Genomic DNA, 15,329 nt, shown 5'->3' on the forward strand with positions numbered 1-15,329 from the left:
CATGCTTGGTCCGATGACTTCTCCTCTAACAGGGTTCTGGTAGAAGATCCTCCATGGTTTCAGAAGCCGGTTCCACACTGACCCAAAGTTACAGAGCTGTTTTCCCAAAGACCATTTATTTCTGTCTCCCTTCACCAGCCCAAGCAGTCATAGAGAGGATTTTGCTCAATCTTTCCAAAGTGGCTTCCCCTCTGGGCTAATACCAAGGATGTGCCGCTTTAGGCCAAGGAGTACTGAGTTTACGAGCTACTAAAAATAGCAGTTACAACAGAAACTCCCTCCTACGCCTGCCATGTGCCCTGCTGGCTACACACAGAGACAGACTCTCCAACGAAGAAGGGTGGAAAAACAGTACTTGCTCCAAGCTACACTATCACCAGATGGGAAAGAAATCTAAGAAATAGCAGTGCCGTTTCAGGAATGGTTCTGACTCAGGTATTGCCATTGGAAACTGCAAGGTCCATTAGTATTGTCTGGGCCTGGAGTCTGCTTCCCACAGCCAAAGGAGGACAGACGCAGCAGTAATGGTGAGACCAACGGACAGCCAGCTTGACAAGCCTGTCGTAGGTCTTTGCTCATCTGTGGACTCTCATCTCTGCTGTGAATAGACACTAGGTTTAAAGCATGGTGTCTGTTCGGGATCATTCTAGAACAGTTGCAGCAGGTAGGGCTATTGGGAAGACCATCCTTTGTCTTCTTATGCAAGGTCTGTATTTGACCATTTTGAAGGGTGTGTTCACTTTATGGCCTCTGGAAAATAACCAAGTGTTATCCTTATGTTTCAATGTTGGTTTCCTGCCAACCGCGTATCAGGAATCTCTGAGCCACACCCCACTGACATGAAGACTTAAACTTGTAGATGTACGTCAGTCCGCTGTTCATTAGGCCTATATAACACTCTAGATAGCACTGGGATGGAATTATTGGCCCCACCAAGAACGGAGCACCTGAAGTGTTGGTGAGGACAAAGTTGTATGTTTGGTTAGTCCTAGAGTAAATGACTTTCATGTTCCTTAGCCCATGCAGATCTGCCACAAAACACCCAAAGTTACAAAGGAACAGGAAACAGTGAAGGCATGAAGAAGAGAAAGGATGTCTTTTTCATCTAATGCATCCAGAGGGTAAGTGGGGTCCAATGTGATTCTCAGCGTTCTGTTGTCCCCGGAAGAAATGACTTCAAATTGCGCCAAGCATCGTCCATGTATTTCTTACACTTTGGCGCTGTTTTGTTTATCCCACACTGAGAGTGACACACTACACAGTAGCACTGTTCTTGTTTTGAAGACTCACAGGGAAGAACCAGAGCCTTCCTTTACTGGCCATTTTAGCCATTAAAAATTCTTTTTACTGCAGGTGGTGGTGATGCATGCATTTAATCCCAGCACTCGGGAGGCAGAGGCAGGTGAATCTCTGTGAGTTTGAGGCCAGCCTGGTAATATTATATCCTTTTGGGGTCTTTGAAGATTTGAAGATGGGTAGTTACAGTTTTCCTTAGTTATGGTGAAAGATAAATTAGATATAAGACTTTAGACTCACAAAGATAAGATAAACAATAGAGTATTTTCCTTAATTTGCCAAATGTAAATGGACTAAATATTGTAACTATAATTCTTGCTTGATAATTGCTTTGCATATATAATTTTACTATGTTAAAGTTAAAACTTACCTGTTTAATTAGACAGAAAGGGGGAGATGATATGGGATGTCCTTTTATATATGTGTTGCTTTTATTGGTTAATGAATAAAGCAGCTTTGGTCTATGGCAGGGCAGAATATAGTCAGGCTGGAAGAGATATAAAGAGAGAGTAGGCAGAGTCAAGGTGATGCCATGTAGCTGCTGAAGAAAACAGACACCAGAACCTTGCCTGGTAAGCCACAGCCTCGTGGCAATACACAAATTAATAGAAATGGATTAATTTAAGATATAAGAGCTAACTAGAAATATGCCTAAGCTATCCACCAAACAGTGTTGTAGTTAATATAGCTTCTGTGTGATTATTCAGGTCTGGGTTGCTGGGAAATGAACAATCAATCTTTGTCTACACTGTTCATTAGCTCATTTTGTTATTGACCAGATATTATTATTATTTCTATTTTGTGCAGGAGAAAAGGAGTTAAAGTGAATTCCCAGAATTAGAAACCTATTAAGTAGCCGGACACAGCCAAATGGAGATCTTGTGACTCTCACTGTATAGCTCTTTTCATGATAGCGACTTCTTAATGTCTTAGATAGAAGGACCCAGGGGACCTGGTTCCTGTCAATCAGATGGGACTCCTCTCTCTGTTGTTCCTCCCCTACATCTTGGCCATCCTGTGTCAGAGCATATCAGACATTTCATTTTACTGCTTTTCTTCCTCCTGGAGAGTGAAGACCTGCCCCATTTATCTTGAATTCCTCGTTTCTTATACAGCGGTTCAGTCCTTTGTATGCGTTCAGTAATTTTGGGCAGGATAAAGGGGGAAATACAAAGATTACAGAAGCATCCCAGAGATGCTTAGAGGCATAGAGTTGGGCTCATACTGTCAAGTTTGCTATTGTGGGGCAGCTAAGCCTAACTGAGCAAGAGGTAGTTTCACAAAGGTTCTCCAGAATTGAGCCTTGTACCTTGATGCATTTGTAAAATAAACTTTACTATTCAGCAATCTGAAAGTATCATAACATTCAAATTACAAATATGAATTTCTGCTGTTATGAACATATATAATAATGATGCTAAATATTAAAAAAAACTATTTTAATTATCCAAATACAGAAAATTCTATTCTTTTGTTTTGCTTTTTTTTTTTTTTTTTTTTTTTTGTAGCCCTGGCTGTTTTGGAACTCACTCTTGTCTATAGACCAGGCTGTCCTTGAACTCACAGAGATCCACCTACCTCTGCCTCATTAAGTGCTGGGATTAAAGGCATGCAAAACCACTGCCCAGCTTCTTTTCTTCTTTTAATCCTAATTTCTATTATTCTGTATGATAAAATGACTCGCTTTCCCCCCCCCAAACACTGTCTAAATCTATCACTACTTACACTGCAAATATTTATTCCTCACATTGACAGGTCGTGTTTTTGGTCCTTATTTCCCATAGGAAAGTTATGCAGAGTAAACCAGCTAAAGATATACAGAGTATGGGGTTAGAGAGATGGCTCAGAGGTTAAGAGCATTTATTGCTCTTGCAATGGACTTGAATTCAGTTCCCAACAATGACATGGCAGTTTCAAGGGATCCTTAAACTAATGACATATTAGTTTAAGGTGTGTTACATTTGTTTATGCTGTGGAATATTTGTTTAATGATACAAACATGTTTTGCATTCTTTTAAGTTGTGTTTGTTTAACTCTGTAATGCTATGTTACTTTGCCTGCCTAAAACACCTGATTGGTCTAATAAAGAGCTGAGCAGCTAATAGCTAGGCAGGAGAGGGATTGATAAATAGGAGAAATCTAGGCTCAAGAGAGGAAAGAAGAGAGAGGAGTAAGAAGTGGGAAAAGGAGAAGGAGAGAGGAGGATGCCAGGGGCCAGCCACCCAACCACCCAGTCACCCAGCCACCCAACTACACAGTCACCCAGCCACCCAGCTATACAACCACCCAGCCACACAGCTACACAACCACACAGCTACACAGTCACACAACAACCACACAGTCACACAGCCACACAGCCAGCCATGGAGTAAGAAGGAAAGAAGAATATACAGAATAGAGAAAGGTAACTTGGATGTTGGTGGCGCACACCTTTTTCCCAGCATTTAGGAGGTAGAGGTAGGTGGCGGATCTCTGTGAGTTCAAGGCCAGCCTGGTCTACAGAGTGAGTGCCAGGACAGGCTCCAAACCAAAGCTACACAGAGAAACCCTGATTCAAACAAACAAACAAGAATAGAGAAAGGTGAAAGCCCAGAGGCAAAAGATAGATGCGATAATTAGATAATTTAAGAAAAACTGGCTAGAGATAAGTCAAGCTAAGGTCGGGCATTCGTAGGTAAGAATAAGTTTCTGTGTATTTATTTGGGAGCTGGGTGGTGGATTCCCAAAGATTAAAAAAAAAAAATTACAGGACCTAGTGTCCTCTTCTGGCCTTCATGGATATTAGGTACATGCATACATTCAGGTTAAACACTCATACTCAGCTGGGTGGTGGTGGCACACATCTTTAATCCCAGTACTCAGGAGGCAGAGGCAGAAGGATCTCTGAGTTTGAGGCCAACCTGGTCTATAGACTATAAATTCCAGGGCAGGCTGGGCTACACAGAGAGACCCTGTCTCAAAAAAATCAGGAACAAACAAACAAATAAAAATGCTCATATACAGAAAATGAAACAAATCAACCTAAAATATTTTAAAAAGAAGTAAGATTTTCTTTTTCTTTTTAGTTTTTGAGACCGTCTCTCTGCTTATATTCACTGACTATACGGGAACTCACCTCAACAGAGATCTGCCTGCCTCTGACTCTGAGTGCTGATCAAAGGCGTGGGCCACCATGCCTGGCTAAAAGTTTAAAAGAAGAAAAGACCCAGAAAAGACAATAGCAGGTTTGCATGGCTGAGTTTGATGTGAAAGTTTAAATATTCAAAGTGGAATCATTGGAGCTACTGCTCATGTAGGACAGTGTGTTTTAATCCAAAGACTTCTCATAGCTGGGAGAGTTCTGTTCCATCATTGTTGCTAAAATTCTCTCTCTGGCGGAGACATAGAGCAACATCTCCCCCTCCTTCAAAGTTCCAAAGATAAACTGAGGCACAGTTCTGCCAAAGGTCGTTCTGGAGAAACAACGAATTTATTGGGCTTTCTTACATACCCTAGGTGAGAGCTTAAAGTATTTAAGTTTTGCTCCCATTTTTATTCACTGTGAAAAGGGAAGGGAGATGTTAATGTTATTGCTAAAGGATCATTATCGGATTAAAAGAGAAAAAAAGGCAGAGGCTGAGTAATTGTTTATGTAATTATTTATGGCTTCTTATCTAAGATCAAAAAAATTTTAGGCCCTCTGAAGGAAAAGGGAAGTGCTTGCTTCCTGTGCCCAAACTAGCTTTGTCACAATCCACAGTTTGAAGACCATAATAAGCAGTATAGGACGCGATGACTTCTGCCCCTTGGAAGAAGACCCTGGGCGGAGCTACTCGGTTTTGATAGGGCTCTCGTTTCCCTCACTGTGACCAGCCGTGACCGTCGTGGGGCTGAAAGGACTCCACGGACGGTGCTGGTGGAGGGTCAGTCCTTCGGAGAAAGCTAGTGAGAAAGATTGCTGTGAAGCAAACGGCAGCCTCTGACTCCTCGTCCAGTCTCTCGGGCTGGGCCTTGTGGGAGCTGTGTTCTGAGAAAATGGTGGGGGTTGAAGATCAGCAGTGCGACACGGACTGGGTATGAAGTTCAAGGGTTTGGGAGGCACCCCCATCCCCACCCCACCGCGGAGCCAGAGCTGTGGTGGGATGAGAAACTGACAGCGAGGGGACAGGGAGGCCTAGATGACCTTCGCGGCCCTCTTCAGGCTGCTTTTCTGCTCAGCTCTCTGAACACAGGCAACAGGGGACAAAGCTCTCCCTCCGCAGAGGATTTAACCACGTGACAGGGTATGGCTGTGGTGAGCGACTATCCTCCGAGCCAAGCGTCCACCATCTTGGGGAGTTCCGATGTGTGCCCTCGCCACTTCTCTGAAGGAACTAGATTTTCTTTGCTTTCTCCTGGGGCTTTCCACACATTTGGGCCTCTGCCTAGAAGACACACAATCACCACACGCCACCTTACTCTTACTCAGAAGTCACTTTTAATGGAGAGCCTTTCCAGAGCTAAGGAAACCCCAAGGCTGGGTGAGGTGCCCTTCCCCTGAGCACCACCCCACAGCCCCATAGAAATGACACCACAGTGGTTACTGTACCCCAGAAAACTATCTTTCTAATTCATGGAGCACTTCAAAAGGAATTTTACTCAGGAACCCACCGTGAAAGAGCAGATGCTTCCAGAAATGATGGCAGAAGGAGAGATCCAATGCTATTAGCCATTTGCCGTACTTTCACTCCAATACGATCCACAGGTAGGAACACACTCATGTTTTTGTAGCTGTGCTTTCTTGTCAGGACTGCAACCGCAAATAATGGCACGAGGACTTATTATTAATTATGAATGCTCGGCCTTGGCTTGGGCTTGTTCCTAACTACTTCTAATGACTTAAATCAACCCATATTTTTTTCATCTATGTTCTTCCACGTGGCTGGTTACCTTATCTCTGGACAGCCCATCCTGCTTCCTCTGCGGTTGGCTGGTGACTCTGCCTTCCTCCTCCGCCCTGAAGTACCGCCTATACCCTCCTGCCCAGCTGTTGGTCCTTCAGTTTTTATTACACCAATCACAGCACTGCATCTTCACAGAGTGCACAAATATCCCACAACACATCCTTGGGGAAATTTCACTATTTTTTGAAGCATAGGGGAGGAAGACCTGAGATCTGCACCCCAGGAATGGGAATGCAATGTTTCATGTGAAGTCTCATATCTTAATTTTATGGGTCCCGTTTATAAAACTGGAGGCCCTTTTAGAATTGGTCTACCTTATCCATTAAAATATCAATTCCCAGCCTGGCAAGACGGCTCGAGACATAGAGGTGCTTGCCTGTCAAGCCTGATAATCTGAGTTTGATACCCTAGTGGCATACGGTAGAAAAAGGGAGCAGAGTCCCACAAATTATCTCCTCTCACACAGCAGGCCTGCCCACTTCCAAATAAATGAACGTGAACCATGTGTTCCTTGAGGACAGTGTCCCTGAACCAACAACAGCATGTGGTATGGAACAGGGACTGATGGGTAAGAGATCACGTAGACAGCTTTGGCACTAAAGGGATAGGAGACCTAGGACCACAACCTGGCAAAAGCCCTGAAAAGGAGATTTTCAAAGAGCCAAACAAGGGACTCTTGGAATTTCACTGCAGAGTGGACAGGGCAGGTACGGACACGGACGGTGGCAAAGCTGACCGCTGCCCAGAGCAGGGCACAGTTTGCAGCCTGGAGTCCTCCCAGAGACTCATGGGAGGGAAAAGTGAACAGAGCACACACACCCCGGAAAGTCACTGGAGGGACATCCAAGATATTTATCAGTCTCTGACTTGAGTGGCTTTTTCAGACCAGAGAAAGAGCACGAGCAATCTGAACCGAACTTAATTGGCCTGAACGGTGCCAATAGTAACATCAGTTACCATGGTAACTAATGCACACACTCCTTCTCAACAAATAAGACCTCCTTATCTGCTTTCTACAGAAAGAACAAATGGCAAAAGAAGGCAAAGCCGCCGGTCCTGCAGAAGGTGCCTGTTGCCTTGTGCCGTTACTTTTCGGGGTTCTGCCTGTTGCCTGAAAGGCTGACAGGTAATTACCTGGATCCCAAAGAGCAAACAACCCTCACTTGATCACAGGGGCTGCGCAAGGAAATCCCACGCTGCTGCGTTTGACTGCTGGACGGTGGAGGGCATGCTGAGGCACCGGAGGGAACTGGGGGAATTATTTAGAGTCCATTCCTGATGACATAGGTAGTAATTACGGAAGAAGAAATGGAAACTCGAAGAGCTCTAGGAAATGATTTCTGCCTTTAAAGGCGGGGGACGATCTTATCACAGTTTACGGTGACATTACGTGCCGATGCTTTTAGAACTTCGCTGGTGGAAATGATCTGGAGTCAGGGCGGCACTGAAGATTAAAGGGCTTGGGGCGGGAGAGGGGATGAACTTACTTCTTTGTTTCATTGGTTCAGCTCCCAGCCTTTCTCCTTCATAGAAAACAGACGCAGAGAAAAAAGCTCTGAGGTCATCTACGGGTGCCCTGAGGGTCAGCACCCGTCTCTGCGGGGCTGGGAGAAGTGCTTCATTCAGGCAACTGTGAAAGGGCTTAAATAATGCAGCTCCCACCACTTCCTTCAGCAAAGTTTAGTATTCACGGTCTAGAACAAAAATTTGATTTATTTATTTATAACAAAATGGCAGCAGATAGCAAGTAGCTGGCTTTTGCTTTCAGGCCAGCAAGCTGCAGGCCCTGCCATTGTCACACATGGGATAGGGACCATGATAAGAGGTGGCTTCCAAGTGCCACATATCAGTGGCAATTTTAGGTTTCTGTGGAGTGCTATAGAATGTTATTTTCTCTCTTTTTATACTTTTTTGTCTGGAGGAGGGGGTGTATGTGTATTTGGGCAGGCGCATGTGTGTGCATGTATGTGCACACATGTAAACGCATGCACTTAGCGGCCAGAGGACAGTCTCAGCTGTCTTTCCTCCGGTACTGCCCACCTTGGTTTTTGAGACAGGTTCTCTTGCCTGGCCGAGAATTTTCCAAGTAGGCTAGGTTGGCTCTGCTTCCCCAAAATTGAGATTACAGATTTGCATCACTACATAGGATTTCTTTTTTTTTTCTCACGTGGGTTCTCGGGGGTGGGGGGTGGTCAAACTCAGGTCCTCCTGCTTAGAAGGCAAACATCTTACTGAGTTCTCACTTCAGCCCCAATCCCACTTTTTTTTTCTTTTTTGCTTCGTCACGTGTCCTACGGGGAATCCTCAAGCAAGGTCAGCCTATGTTTATCTAAGATTATCCTTTAGCTAAGGGACTCCCAAGCAGGGGATCTTCAGGTTGGAAAGAGACTCTGCATGACATTCGGAGGTTGTCCACGGGCAAAACAGGGACTCTTGTAGAGTTTCGTGAGTAAACAGAAGGCGTGACCCCTAAGCTGGAGTGACTGACAAGAAAGGAGAAAAGGATATGCAAGAGAGATGTTTCACTGCTAGCGGGAGATGCTAGAAGGAGATGCTTAGCTAAAGGTAGGTGAGAGGGTTGAGCCAGTCAAATGAGGGCGAGGAAGCTGTCACTCGAGGGGAGGAACAAAGTAAGCCATGGAGAAGTCTTAGATGGTCCCTAGTCCATTTCTTCTTCTGCAAAAATTATGCGTTCTCTAGTCTGGGCTCTGGTGAGATCTATTTGTATGTCAGACATCAACCCACAATGCAGCCTGAAAGAGCCTCCAGGTCTGGCGAGCCAACAGATTCTAGAAGTTCAACTGCAACCTTGACATCACACACATGGGCTTGGACCAAGGAGAGACCCCTGCAAGCAGGGAAGGGCTAATGGAAAATCTCCAGAACAAGATGTACAGTTTAAAAGTTCAAATTTCACAAACCTCACACTTCTTCGGTTATCAGTCTTTACCGGGACCATCTGCAGATCCGCCCTGGGTTTCATATGGGGCAAAGCCACGAAGAGTCTGATTGCTGGCCCTGGACACATCTTGACCCTCACAGACCCGCTCCTCCGCCACCAGTTGGCTGCGTGACTGACAGAAGACAGGCCGAGTACATGAAGAGATAAGCATGAGCCTTGGGCTGGGGCTGGCATGAGCAGGCCTGGTGTGCCAGAATTACACAAGTCCCAGGGTGAGTGGGACTGGAGTCATACACGATGGCAGCCCTTCCTGGTGGCTCCTTAGAAGGCCCTGTGGCAGGAATGCCTGCTTCCCACAGCTGCAGATTCCAAGTCTATCCCTTACCAGCTCCTTTCTCTGCTGGCTCTGCCATCCTTGATGTACTTCCAGGAAGGACTCCTAAGTTGGTCCCTTCTCAAACATCATCAAATCACCCTCCTGACTCTTGTTCCCCTCATCCCTTAACAGCCCCAGAGGGACCGGTCAGGATGACAGAGCAGATATCTTAGAGTCCTCTACAGAAGCACTAGTGACTGTGGTCTCCACTCCTCTCTTCCCCTGGGATCTGGTTTTCTCTTTGATCAAAGGAAGTAGGGGAGAGTATCAAGGAGGAAGCACCCTTAGCGTTTCTGGGTAACAGTCACCATCACCAAAATAAACTGCAAAGGGAAGAGAGCAGGATCTCTTCACAAGCAACTGTGCGCCCTCCCGTTCAGTTTGATTAGATGTAGTCAGAGAGAATGGAAAAGTCATTTGTTTGTGGAGCCTTTAAGTTCCTTTATGGAGCCTTTAAATTCTGCATTCATAGCAGGTACCTGTTTCTAATAGAAAGTTGGCAGGTCCCAGTGCCTAGTATAGGGGAGATGTTCCAGAATTGTCATTCTGTTGATGCATGTTAGACATGTTTCCTGGAATTTCTAGACAAAAAGTGAAGACTCCTAACGCTAAGATTAGAATTTCTTAAACTCTGCATCCACGTTTTGTTCCCAAACTAGTCATGTGTTCAAGACAGCCCATTACTCAGACCCTACCTGTGGAGACTTTCTGTTATCTGAGGATGCTGGAGTCAAAACCTTCAGGTGGCATCCAGAAAGCTACACCGGAAGAAAAGACAGATGTGAGAGTAGGAGGTCCCCTCAGGCTTGCTTCTCAGAATTTGTGTGTGACCAACTTACCTGTATCTCAAAACCAAAGCCAAAATCCATGGGAATGTCTGTAAGGTACAGTGACACCCCTAAGTTCTGAAGAAGGGGGAGGAGAAAAGGCTGTGTTCCAAGAGAATGAAGCCAGGAGGACCACTAACTAACCCAAAGGGATTCTTGGCTATAATTGGTCCTCCCTCCTACTTCATTAAAAAAAAATTAATAGTAAGTGAGATGCTAGCAGACAGATGAACCTCTGCGAGTTTGAGGCCAGTCTGTTCTATATAATGAATTCCAGGCCAGCCATGGATACTGAGTGAGGTCTTACCTTCAAAAAATAATAAAAAGTGATCAAGGAAAAGTAAGAGACTTCAGACAGCGGCAGTGAAGCTAGAGCCTAGGAAGCTAGTGCTGGATTTTAGGTAAACACCCCCTTATCTCCACCCCCACCGCTGCTCAGCTCCTTAGCCACAGGCTCTGCCAGGGAAGGCTTTCCAACCCTGCCACTTCATTCCTAAACTTGTGGACTCCCAGTTTTGCAAAACAGTGTCTCAAATCCCCTGCTCCCCCCCAATGCTATTAGGATTCTAGATGAGGATTTAAAACAAAGCTTGGCATTCACCGGAAGCCTGGCCTTCTAGTCTCCCAATTGCTATGTTAATGAATCCGTCGGATGTCACTGTGACCTACAAGCTCCTGCACGGGGGGGGGGGGGGGGGGGGGGTGGGGGGGGGGGTGGGGGTGGGGTGGGGGGTGTTTGAGTCCTGCAGCTGAGTTCCTGACAGCGTCCTGCTAAGAAGAGAAAGGACCTGGGAAGACCTAGGGGGATTAGAGGACTTGGGACACCTTCCTAAGACCCAGATCATGACCGTGAGAAGATGCGAGGGATCACAACCTTCCTGTCCTTCTGAGTGAGAAATGGCTGGGTGGGCGGTTCTGCATCCCAAGGATCGCTGAAACACAAGCGGCCTGAAGAGGAAGTGAGAGGCCAATGGCAGTGTGACCTCAGCGGTGGAGAAGTTGGGTCACAGTGCTGAGACAGTTTTATGGCAAACATCTCTTTGTCTAGGGTTTGCCTCTCAATAGTAATGCTGACGTTGTGAGTCCAGAGGACACAGTTCTGCCATGGGGAGGGCCTCAGGGATTTGGTGAACTCGGTCTGTTTTCATCTACTAATCTTTTTGTTGTTATTTTGTTTTGTTTTTTGAGACAGAGTTTCTCCACAGAGAACCCCTGCTTTATATAGGCCAGTGTGGCCTCAAATTCAGAGTTCCGCCTGCCTCTGCCTCCCAAGTGCTGGGATTAAAGGTGTGCATCACCACTGTCTGGCTACTAAGTTTGTAAAGGCTGAAGAATTTAGAATTTAGAGGTGTATTTGAGCAGTCTCTCATAGATTTTAACTAACTTGTCCCTGAAACATGTATGAGCAGCTCTGATGTTTGGATGGTCTCTTGGAGGTTCTGCCCACAGAGACCTCCCCAGATACCACCGAGATCAGCGGATGAGCAGGCGTGGAGTTTCAGCAAGGGCACCGCAGGCATGGAGACTAGTTGGTACCGTGATAACTTCACACATTTCCTGGTTTCGCCTCCAGTGTTCCACAACCAGTGCTCATAAGGATGGCTGAGTCCTTCCGCTCTCCACCGCAGCTATGGAGTTGCCCAAGGTTGGTACCCCAGCAGTGAGCTGTCCGGGGACTCAACTGCAGAACCATGGTGGGAGTCTGGCTATGGGGAGCCCTACCCTGAGTAAGTATGAAGGATTCAAAAGCTTTGTGTCTGTGTCTGCTAAAGGGCATGACCACCATAGGCCAGTGGAGTCTCATCTTTCATAAGCTTTTTCGAACAACAATCACTTTTGCCTCCATGGCATTTGGCATTCATGAACTTGTCCCCTTCCTCTGAACCTTAGGAAATGCTCTATTCCATCGTTTCCTCACAGAGAATGGACTCCCATACAGAATGAGTAGAGGGAGGGGCTTGACTGATTCATTACAGCCTAAGTCTTTACACCCCTCTCCATTCAAATAAGACAGTTTTGAGTTTGGTAGTTACCAGTTAGATCATGAGGCCGGGGCTCTGGCTTTTTTTTTTTTTTTTTTTTTGGAGACAGTGTTTCTCTGTGTAACAGCCCTGGCTGTCCTTGAACTCACTCCGTAGACCAGGCTGGCCTCGAACTCACAGAGATCCACCCACCTCTGCCCTCCCAAGTGCTGGGGTTAAAGGTACACCACCACTGCCTATCATGGTTTATCGGGGCTTTAATGAATCGACAGAATCCATTCTACTGATAAGCAAACCCGTCATGGAAATTGGACCCCAGCAAGTTCTGTTATAGGGAACACACAAACTGAATGTAAAATGTAGATTATTAGAAATTTAGTGCCAAGAACCAGTAGCTCAAAAGAGGTGTAAATGACCCTAAAACTAGATCACAATTAGAAAGGACAATATAGTGTTATAGCAGAAAAATATGTCAGAATGTAATCAGAAGCAAGGCTGGCTATTGGGACTCATACACATGCATACACACACAGATACATATGCATACAGTTTTGCATGTCTGAATTTGTGTATAAATGCATGCGTGCATAGGTAAATAGCATGGTAGTCCCTTGAACTATCATTTCCTATTCCTTTTTTTAAAAAACGATTTATTTATTTTTATTTTCTGAGCATCGGTGTTTTACTTACATATGTCTGTGTGAGGGCATAGGATCCCCCAGAACTGAAAACAGACAGCTGTGAGCTGCCATGTGGGTGCTAGGAATTGAACCCAGGTCCTTTGGAAGAGCAGCCAGTATTCTTAACCACTGAACCATCTCTCCAACCCCAAATCTAATTTTTTGGTTTGTCTGTTGAGTTTCTCTGTGTAGTTCTGGCTGTCCTGGAACTCTGTGGACCAGGCTGGCCTTAAACGCACAGAGATCCTCCTGCCTCTGCCTCCAAAGGGCCAGGACTAAAGATGTGTACCACTACCACCCTCATTTCCTATTTCTATCAGGCAAAGAAAACTCAAGATTAAAATTCTAGGATGAGTGGATCTCTGGAGACGTGAGAGACAGGACACCACAGAAACGGGCAGCAACACCATGATTTTCACATCACACATGTGCTTTGTCTTTAAGCAGGGACCCAGTGACCCAGCCGCACATCTCCCACGGACCTTCTGATGCCTAACCAGCTGCAGCCTACAGAGGTAGCTCAGGCTGCCACAAGGCCATTGTCTGCATAGTCTGTCGATCTAGCCTGTTGAGTGCTTAACAGGAAGACGAATTCTTTTCTGGACAGCAGGCAGACAGGTGAGCAGGGAACCTGGATGCAAGGATGCCTTTGCAGGCACAGCTGTTTAGACCACAGCTGTCGCAGGCAAAGTGATGGTGAGAAGACGCAGATGGTGTTCCCAGATGGCATTTGACCACGGGATGTCGTGCCTGTGAGCCCTTCGTGGACATCATGCTCCACCAGTCAAGGGATTCTTTCTTCACTTCCAGAGACAGGCGCTTTTTTCTAGGAAAGTACACCCTCCCTCCAGCAGGCTTTGCCTGACAGTTGCTCCCTTGAGGGATCAGCTAGGGGAGAGTCCTCAGGGTGTCGAAGTTAGAATGGCTGACCTGCCGCGCACCGCCCCCCCACCCCCACCCCCGTGTCTGCGCTCTGTGCGCTAGAATCCAGTTCGCGATCTTAGGGCAAGGGGCTGGAGGTTGAGAATACAGACCAGAGACAAACCGACACACGGACATCCAAACGCTGGTTCAAAAAGCACCAAGATGCCCCCTTTATTGTGTTCAGGGGTAGATTATATAGAGATAGCCACGCCCTAGCCAAACCCACCAGAAACCACTCTCCTGCCGTCAGGAACTCCTGAAGGTCTCGTGCTCAGAGCAGCTGTAGGCACTCAGATCAGGGGAAAACAAGTTGTTTACAAGAAATTCAGGATCTGGGGTCTCACTGCTCCCAACACTGACCTTTGCATCTCCGGCATTTGCTGCCACCTTTGGATTGCCAGCATCCTTCCAGCATGTCCACGAGACGATGTGGAAACAGTGCACGAAAGGAAAAGCCTGGGCTGGGGAAAAGCTGGGATGAAGGAGCCCCGCTTCCTACTAAGAACATACTGAAGTTGATAGCTAATGTCCCAAGTGCCTTAACTAGACAGAGGGTAATTTATTCTTTCAAATTCATACCTTAATATGCGCTTTTGTTTTATCCCCTGAATGGGTTTCATTCAAAGTCATTTACTTATTGCAATGAAAGATTCAAGCTCAAAGATATTTAATTATGCCTAACCTTGATCCCATTAAGCAGATTAAAAGTCTCAACATATTGGCTGGCCCCCTGTACAGCTGGTCCCATAGATATGCACATTAAGTTGCAGTTTGCAAAAAGCGAGAAATGGCATCATCCTTAAAAACAGTATTTATTCAGGATTTGGTTCCATTCTGATCTTATACTTGGCTTAATTGTACTCAGCCAGGGAATTATATTACAGTGACAGCCACCGAATTCATAAATACATTTCTGTTAGCAAGAAAGGCCAGAAGAGTCAACCAGTGTAAATTATCCTTGGCTCAAGGACTTGGGAAACTGTTAAGTCTTCTGGTTCAGCGCCAGCAATGTTCTCCAAAGAAGAGCTGAAATAAAGGAGAGAACAGCACACCTCCGTGGCTGATCCTCTCATAATATGGAGTTCCTTAAAGGAGAGTGCAAGAAGCCTAAGTACCGTGATGTCTTGCAATGATATTTTACTCACCACACAAGGCAGGCAGGCAGGCACACATATCTTGGGAAAAGGCTGTAATTATGAATGATGCATATAATACAATATTTTGATACACGACCAAGTTTTCCTTGACACGTTGTGCTGAGACATATAGTAAAGGTATGTTTAAAAATATGCCGGAGGTCTACTTCGGAGCCTGTGTGTGCATGTGTGTGGGTACAGTGGTATGCTGGTAAATGGTTAACAGCCAAGTCTGAGGAATAAAGGGCCTTGTTGTAGTGCTTGCCAATTTCCGTGATGTAAAT

General features: G+C 45.8%; 1 long non-coding RNA gene across 1 annotated transcript; it reads left to right on the forward strand.

Moving 5' to 3' along the window:
- Nucleotides 1-11,135: 11,135 nt before the first annotated feature.
- LOC142856738 (uncharacterized) lies at nucleotides 11,136-14,437 on the forward strand. Its single transcript, XR_012911714.1, has 3 exons — nucleotides 11,136-12,050; nucleotides 13,430-13,603; nucleotides 14,311-14,437. It is a non-coding gene; the product is annotated as an uncharacterized LOC142856738 (long non-coding RNA).
- Nucleotides 14,438-15,329: the final 892 nt, after the last annotated feature.

Source organism: Microtus pennsylvanicus, chromosome 9 (genome assembly GCF_037038515.1).
Source record: "Microtus pennsylvanicus isolate mMicPen1 chromosome 9, mMicPen1.hap1, whole genome shotgun sequence".
Taxonomy (NCBI): Eukaryota; Metazoa; Chordata; class Mammalia; order Rodentia; family Cricetidae; genus Microtus; species Microtus pennsylvanicus.